The sequence below is a fragment of the Mandrillus leucophaeus genome, unplaced genomic scaffold, assembly GCF_000951045.1.
Source record: "Mandrillus leucophaeus isolate KB7577 unplaced genomic scaffold, Mleu.le_1.0 Scaffold130, whole genome shotgun sequence".
Lineage (NCBI taxonomy): Eukaryota > Metazoa > Chordata > Mammalia > Primates > Cercopithecidae > Mandrillus > Mandrillus leucophaeus.
In genome coordinates this window covers 2,717,931-2,726,135 of record NW_012101255.1, presented here as the reverse complement: position 1 = coordinate 2,726,135, position 8,205 = coordinate 2,717,931, and the positions used below count along the sequence as shown (strand labels likewise).

Below are 8,205 nucleotides of genomic sequence, written 5' to 3'. Positions count from 1 at the left end.
CCAATCTCAGTTCACTGCAAGCTCCGCCTCCCGGGTTCACGCCATTCTCCTGCCTCAGCCTCCTGCGTAGCTGGGACTACAGGCGCCCGCCACCATGCCTGGCTAATTTTGTTTTGTTTTGTTTTGTATTTTTAGTAGACACGGGGTTTCACCATGTTAATCAGGATGGTCTCGATCTCCTGACCTCGTGATCTGCCCGCCTCAGCCTCCCAAAGTGTTGGCATTACAGGCTTGAGCCACTGCGCCCAGCCTAGAATTTTTATTTCTAACAATTTTCCAAATGATGCTGATGCAGCTGCTTCAGGGATGAAACTTTAAGAACACCGCATCTTGTGCTCAATTAGCTTGTATTGGATTTGCTTCTACGAGTTGATGAAAAGGAATATGTATAACAATAATATAATCGAACTCGACATTTTCAGCTGCGGGATTCTAGAATCCTTCACCATTGTATTATTGAGGGGATCATTGAAGTCTAGGTAAACTCCTTAACATGGATGAACATAATCACTTCACTTTTTGATTTCTTAATACCTGCTTTCTTTCTCCCTTGCTAATCCCAGTAGAATATCCTGGAAAGCCAGTTAAAGCTCCTCACTTGAAGAATCACTGATTAGCAGATTTCAGTATGTGCTTACTTCAGAAAGACGTGTGCAGCATATTATTTTTATAGCTTTTAATTCATACTTTAATGAGAATTTTATGAATATAGGTAGATCTTGGTTCTTCAGTACAAGATAGGGCATGATTTGTTTAATTGATTCCCTTATTTATTTATTGATTGATTGATTTTTTTGAGATGGAGTCTCGCTCTGTCACCCAGCTTGGGGTGCAGTGGTGCAATCTCTGCTCACTGCAAGCTCCGCCTCCCAGGTTCACGCCATTCTCCTGCCTCAGCCTCCCGAGTAGCTGAGACTATAGGCGCCTGCCTCCACGCCCGGCTAATTTTTTTGTATATTTAGTAGAGACGCGGTTTCACCGTGTTAGCCAGGATGGTCTCAATCTCCTGACCTAGTGATCCACCCGCCCCAGCCTTCCAAAGTGCTGAGATTACAGGCGTGAGCCACCACTCCCAGCCCCCTTTTTTAATTTTAAGAGATTGAATTTTTTAAGTAACTGAATTCCCATATTAGCTACAGAATGGAATTAAAAACAAGGACAGATCAATTTGAAAATGATTATGTCAGACCAGGCTCGGTGGCTCATGCCTGTAATCCCAGCACTTTGGGAGGCCGATTTGGGTGGATCAGCTGATGTTGGGAGTTGGAGACCAGCCTGACCAGCATGGAGAAACCCCATCTCTACAAAAAATACAAAATTAGCCAGGCGTGATGGTGCATTTCTGTAGTCCCAGCTACATGGGAAGTGGAGGCTTGAACCCGATTTGCTTGAACCGGAAAGGCAGAGGTTGCAGTGAGCCAAGATCTTGCCATTGCACTCCAGTCTGGGCAACAAGAGCGAAACTCCATCTCAGAAAAATAAAAATTAAAAAAAAAAAATTATGCCTTCCGGGGAAATTACTAAAATGGATAGAATCTATAGGTTTCATTTTTGATGACTGGCATCTGCAACTTAGCTGAGGTTGGGTCGTTTTATTTCCAATTTCAGTTGCATTTAGCAGGCAAGGGGGAGAGGTGATCCTTTACTCCTTGTTATTGAAATCGTTCCGAAGTGGGATAGTAGAGGACAGAACTGGAAAAACAGGAAGGAGCCCAAGTGTGAAGGAAACAAAAAAGGTGGCACTAACAGGGACAGAAGCAAGGCCCAGGGTGTCATGTCCCAAGCAGCAGGTGGCTAGTCCTGTGCTGTTCTTTTCTCAAGCATAGAGAATCCAATCTGGTGGAAACGAGTTGGAGATGCAGTTTCAAGAGAAAACTTGCCGAGTGTCTTGATGTTAGATACTGAGGCAGATCACTACAATCATTATATCAAAAGTTCAGGCAAGGAATCTGAATAGATAGAAAAGCCAAGAGACCTAGACAGGAGGTCAGGTGGGACTGTAGCCACCACCCAATACTGTCCCTGAAGCATTCAGGGAATTGGATCTCACTTGAGGAGAAGTAACTGTCAGTTCAAACTCTACTAGTTTTGTGGGGAAGCACATTATAGAGAGGGGCAGGGTGGCTTCTGGGCAGTTAGATGCTGTTTCAAACAAGTAGGTGACACTGCCTGGACTAAAAAAGTGACTCTTTCTGGTGCTGAAGTCTTTGGGGGCACTCAGGCTGAGTCAGAAAGGCCCTACCCTTAAAGCTACCCATCCAGAACACCCTGATGAAATGGAAGACCTCAAATCCCAGGAAGACTTGAGAGGCTTTTCCTCTAAAAAGTGGTGCACTGATTGATTGATTGATTGATTGATTGATTGATTGAAATAGGGTCTCACTCTGTCACCCAGGCTGGAGTACAGTGGCATAATCATAGCTCATTGCAGCCTTGATATCCTCAGTTTAAGTGATCTTCCTGCCTCCCAAGTAAGTGGGATCACAGATGTGTGCCACCACACCTGGCTAATTTTTTTAATTTAAAAAAGTTTTTGTAGAGACGAGGTCTCACTATGTTGCCCAGGTTGGTCTTGAACTCCTGAGCTCAGGTGATCCTTCTGCCTCAGCCTCCCAAAGTACTAGGATTACAGGCATGAACCACTGCACCCATTTGTTTGGGCCAACTTTTCCCATTTGGAATGGGTGTATTTACCCAATGCTTGTACCCCCATTGTATTTAGGAAGTAACTAACTTGCTTTTGATTTTACAGGCTCTTAGGTGCTCTTAGGTGCGTTGTCTCAGATGAGACTTTGGACTGTGGACTTTTGTGTTAATGCTGAAATGAGTTGACTTTGAGGGACCATTGGGAAGGCTTGGTTGGTTTTGAAATGTGAGGACATGAGATTTGGAAGGGGCTAGGGGTGGAATGATATGGTTTGACTGTGTCCCCACCCAAATCTCACCTCGAATTGTAATAATCCCCACACGTCAAAGGTGGGACCAGGTAGGGATAATTAAATCATGAAGGTCATTTCCCTCACACTGTTCTCGTGACAATGAATAAGTCTCATGATATCTGATGGTTTTATAAATGGGAGTTGCCCTGCACATGCTCTCTTGCCTGCTGCCATGTAAGACATGCCTTTGCTCCTCCTTTGTCTTCCACCATGAATGTGAGGCCTCCCCAGCCATGTGGAGCTGTGAGTCCATTAAGCTTTTTTTTCTTTATAAACTACCTAGTTTCAGGTAGGTCTTTGTTACAGCATGAGAACAGACTAATACACTGCTATAACAAATTACCGTAGACTGGATGGCTTATAAACAATGGAAATTTATTTCTCACAATTCTGGAGGCTGTGGGAAATAAATCAGGGTGCCAGCATGGTCAGGTTCTGGGGAGGGCCCTCTTGCAGGTTGCAGGTTGCTTTCTTCCTATTTTATCTCACATGAAGCAAAGACAGTGAGAAAGCTCTCTGGGGTTCCTTTTGTAAGGACACCAATCCCATTCATGAGGACTCTACCCTCATGACCTAATTACCTCCTGAAGACCTTACCTCCTAATACTATCATAGTGGGGGTTAGGATTTCAGCATATGAATTTTGGGAGGACACAGACATTTAGTCCATTGCAAACCCCTTTGAGTCAGTAACTGTCCAGTTGTGAGAAATTAAAAGAGAACAATCATGTGTCTCTAGGGGCAAAACTCAGGTGAGAGGGGAAATTTGGTGTGGCTCTGGAATCCTACATCAGCAAAGTGGCTCCATCTATACCTCAGCCCTTTCTATTCATTCTTATTTAACTTTATAACAGTAGTTCATTTTATTTTTTTCATTTTAAAGATGAGGAAACAGGGTCAGAGAGAGGCCAAATACCCTGCCCTAAGTCCCACAGGCAGCAGGCGAAGCTAGAATTGAACCCAAGTGGTCTAGCTCCAGCAGCTGAGCTGCTTGTCACTGAGCTATGCCGTCTCTCTGTATCTTCATCCTCCTGTCCTTACCAGTAGAGTGGATCCTTCTTGTCTACATTTAAACACGCCTCATCTTGCCATCTTAAATGCAGCCCTCCCTTGACCAGATATCTGCCTGCTGCTACTTCCCCCTCTCTGCCTTTTACCGACACAGATTTGAAGGAGCTGACCACTTGTATTATCTGTTTCCTTACCTCTCCCACAGTGCTCACCTCACTCCAGGCTGATTTCACCTCCCACCATTCAGCCACATCCACTGCTGCTAAGGTCACCATAACATCTCTGGTGCTGAATCCGATGGAGATTTTTTGGTCATCATGTTGTACATCTCCTCTTGGCAGTTTCCAGTATTGTGATTTCCTGTCTCCTTGAGACTGTCTCATCTCTTAGCTTGGATAACTCTCAGTTTTCATCCTACCTCTTTAGTCTTCCTCCTTAACTCTTCTGCTTGGCTAATATTCTTCTATGAAACCTTTACATATTGCAGTGACTCATGCCTCATCCCTGATCTCCCTTCTCTTCTAAATCTACCCCTTTTCCCTAAATAAGCTTATCTCCACCCATGACCACATTTACCATGTACACCCTGAGGATCCAAGTGTGTACCTCTAGATGACATCAGGACCCTTTGGTATAAGTTTCAGAGCCTCTGCTACTTGTCTTTTACAGAGCTTTTTATGCATGTGATTATTTAATTATGTAAATAGTTGTTTAAGGCCAGCCCATCTGATAGAATGTTAAGCTCCATGTGGGCAGAGGCTGCCCCAGTGTGGCTGTCTGCCCTGCTCCCAGCACCCAGCACCATCTCTTGCCTCTAAGCGGGGCTCAAATAAATGAATTAATGACTTACCATCTTCAGAATGTTCAACCCCATCTCTTTTATTGTTTGTTACATACAATTTTATCTGAGATGTTTAGAATGCTAACAAAAGAAAAAGTAGTTTATGCTAATGTGGTCTGTGTGACTACTGTATTACCAGTATCAAAAATAAGTGAGTTTTTTGGATATTTCTTTATATTATGTTAAGTTCTGGGATACATGTGCAGACCGTGCAGGTTTGTTACATACGTATACATGTGCCATGGTGGTTTGCTGCACCTATCAACCCATCATCTAGGTTTTAAGCCCCACATCTATTAGGTATTTGTCCCAATGCTCTCCCTCCCCTTGCCCCCCATCCCCTGACAGGCCCCAGTGTGTGATGTTCCCCTCACTGTATTCATGTGTTCTCATTATTCAATTCCCACTTATGAGTCAGAACATGTGGTGTTTTGTTTTCTGTTCCTGTGTTAGTTTGCTGAGAATGATGGCTTCCAACTTCATTCATGTCCCTGCTAAAAAGAAGTGATTTTACACAAAAAGATGCTCAACATCAGGGATATGCAAAACAAAACCACAATGAAGTACTACTTCACACTCACTAAGATGGCTATAGCTAAAAAGACAGTAACAAGTATTGGGAAGAATGCAGAGAAACTGGAACTCTCATACCCTATTGGAGGAAATGGAAAATGGTGCATCTGCTTTGGGAAGACAGTGTGGAAGTTCCTCAATATGTTAAACATGGAGTTGCCTTATGACCCAGCAATTCCACTTCAGTTCCACCAAAGAGAAATGAAGACATAGGTCCGCACACAAACTTGTACACATATGTTTGTATCAGCATTATTTGTAATAGTTAAAAAGTAGAAACAATCCAAGCATTCAGCCACTGATAAATGGATAATTAAAATGTAGTGTGTCCTTACAATGGAATATTACTTAGTGATAAAAATAAATGAATTATATATGCTACAACATGGATGAATCTTGAAAGCATTACGTTAAAGGAAAGCAGCCAGTCACAAAGGACCGTGTATATATTATGTGATTCTATTTGTATGAAATATAGAATAGGCAAAACAGGCAAATCTGTAAAGAAAGTAGAGTCATGATTTTCTAGAATCAGTGGAGTTTGGGGAAATGGGGGGTGACTGCTGATGGGCATGTGGTTTCTTTTGGGGTGATGAACACGATCTAGAATTCATTGTGGTGTTCTTACACGTCTCTGTGAACATACTAAACACCACTGAATGGTACACTTCAAGTGGGTGAATTGTATGGTATGTGAACTGTATCTCAAAAAAGTTGTTTTTTAAAAAGGAAAGGAAATGGTTTACTTTTGAGGGTAAATTGAAAGCTCCCCACCCAGATATTATTAACTACAGTTAATATTAACAGCAGTACAGAGCACTGACCCTGCCATCTGCGTGTATCTTCATTCTGATATTCCTCTATCCATCATGTATCCCTTGATTTTGCTCCTTTTTTTTTTTAACTGATAGAGTTGATAATTTTATTTTCACATTTCACAATACAAATGAAAACTGCACTTTTTCTGGTCCCACTTCTCCCCTTCAATACTATTCTCTTTTTGATAGGAAGGAGGAGCAAGTCTTCTTTGTCATGCTGTTAAGAAAACACCCAGAGTCACAGCACCATGATCTCCCAGTGAAGCAGAACAAGTAATATAAAACTGATCTAAAGAGGCTTGCCTCTATTCTTATCTGTCTGGTCAAGTCATTTGGGGCCAAGTGGGCACCATTGTGGGAGGGTGGGAGGACTCATCACTGGCGGCCCAGGCATCATTGGCATGTGGCCTCCTGTATTAGTCTGTTCCCATGCTGCAGATAAACACATACTTGAGACTGGATAATTTATAAAGGAAAAAGGTTTAATGGACTCACAGTTTCATATGGCTACGGAGGCCTCATAATCATGGTGGAAGGCAAAGGAAGAGCAAAGGCATGTCTTACATGGCAGCAGGCAAGAGAGCGTGTGTGGGGGAACTCCCCTTTACAAAACTGTCAGATCTCGTGAGTCTTATTCACTATCACGAGAACAGCCTGAGAAAAACCCACCCCCCATGATTCAATTACCTCCCACCGGGTCCCTCCCACCTCATGTGAAGATTATTACAACTCGAGGTGAGATCTGAGTGGGGACACAGAACCATATCACCTCCCATGGGCAGCCTCATTCCAGGAGCACATCCCATTGGCATCATCCAGGAGGAGGGGGGCCCATCATTGGCATCATGGGAGGGCCTCCCTGACGGGCTGCTGGCATCATACCTGGTGAAGAACAGAAAGAGCCCGGGTGGGAGAGGTTGGATCATCGCCCCTGCAGGAAGAGGAGCAGAGAACAGAGTTGGAGGTGTTCTTCCTTGTTGAGATGCAGTCTTTGTTCTGTCAGCCAGGCTCCGAGCCTGCTGTTCCATCCATTTCTGGTAGTAGTCTTTCACATTCTCTTTGTGTTTCCTCCCACTGCAATGGTAGGTTCCCACAGATGGACAGGCATGGGTGAGGTATGTGTTGCAGAAGTCACAACAAAACTTAGGCATGTTGCTCTGTAGCCCATTAATCACTCTGTTCCCTGATTTTGCTTTGTTTTGATGTGACATTGAAGCACTGCACATGCACAGAGCAGTTGATAGTTCTCCCCTCTTTGGATTGTTGGATGAAATTTTTTAGAATTTTATTTTTTATTGATACATAATAGATATACATATTTTGGGGGTACATGTGATAATTTAATACATTTATATAACTTGTTAAGAACAAAGCAGTGTAATTGGGACAGCCACCACCTTAATTAAATACTTGTCCTTCCTTTTTGCTGGAAGCATTTGAATTATGCTCTTAGCTATTTTGAAATATACAATAGGCTATTCTAAACTATAATCACCCTACTGATCTATGAAACACTACATCTTATTTCTTCTATTGGGTTAAATGATTTAATGTCTGCAATGCCCTTAGCATTGTGCCTGGCACATGGTAAATAAATATTAGCTGTTGTTATTCCGACCCAAAACAAGAACATTTTCTATTGTTACAGAAAAAATAGGACCATTGATTATGTTTCACCATTTAAGTGGCTATTGTTTGCGTGCTTTTGACAGTTCTATCCCATGTCCAATACATTTCCTTTCCCCCAGAGCTCCCTCCCCTCCACCTTCAACCTATTACAACAGGGTGTAATAATATGGACAAACACTAGAGGGCAGCATGCAACTGCAATGAAGAAAATCGGCATCAGCACACTTGAAACTCAGACAAGAAGACAGAAGATGTCTAGTATCAAAGGAAAGTGAAATGTCTTCCTTTAATATAGTGTCTTTGTAGTATTCTTCTATAGGAGGAAAGTATTATTACTCTGTCGGATGAGTATTCCTACTGGAAGGATAGCTGCGACATTTAAAAAATCCTGCCT

General features: G+C 42.7%; 1 long non-coding RNA gene and 1 pseudogene across 1 annotated transcript in view; one reads left to right on the top strand and one right to left on the bottom strand.

Moving 5' to 3' along the window:
• Positions 1-6,641, top strand: part of LOC105534093 — a 20,618-nt gene extending 13,977 nt beyond the window's left edge. The window contains exon 4 of the long non-coding RNA XR_001005210.1: positions 6,372-6,641. This is a non-coding gene — a long non-coding RNA (uncharacterized LOC105534093). The remainder of the gene's footprint in view (positions 1-6,371) is intronic.
• On the bottom strand, positions 6,494-7,734 carry LOC105534094 (annotated as a pseudogene).
• Between the last annotated feature and the right edge of the window lie 471 nt (positions 7,735-8,205).